Genomic DNA, 471 nt, shown 5'->3' on the forward strand with positions numbered 1-471 from the left:
TCTGGTGAGTGCACGCGCCCTATAGCAAAAACCTCTTCAAAAAAAAAAAGACAGAATACTTAATTGGAAAAGTGCTTGCACATTGATGTTTATGCGGTGCTATTTACAATTACTAAGTTATGGAAACAACCCAAATGCCCACGAACAGATGAATGGATAGAAAAACTGTGGCACATATACTCAATGGAATATTATTAAGCCATAAAAAAAAATGACAAAACCCTGACTTTTGACAGGAAATGGATTAATATGGAAGATTTACTGCTGAGTGAAGCAAGCCAGGCTATGAAGGAGAGGCATTGTATGTGCCCACTTAATATATACTGAGTGTCTGCACTCTATGACTGAAACTAATTGACTAAAGGATATAGAAGCACAATATAAAGATGTAAATACCAGATATAGTGTGTGTGAAAGAGGAGGGTCTGAGGAAGGACATTTAGAAGAAAAATAGGGAGGCAAAGCATTAAT

Source organism: Tupaia chinensis, unplaced genomic scaffold, assembly GCF_000334495.1.
Source record: "Tupaia chinensis unplaced genomic scaffold, TupChi_1.0 Scaffold000029_1, whole genome shotgun sequence".
NCBI lineage: Eukaryota > Metazoa > Chordata > Mammalia > Scandentia > Tupaiidae > Tupaia > Tupaia belangeri.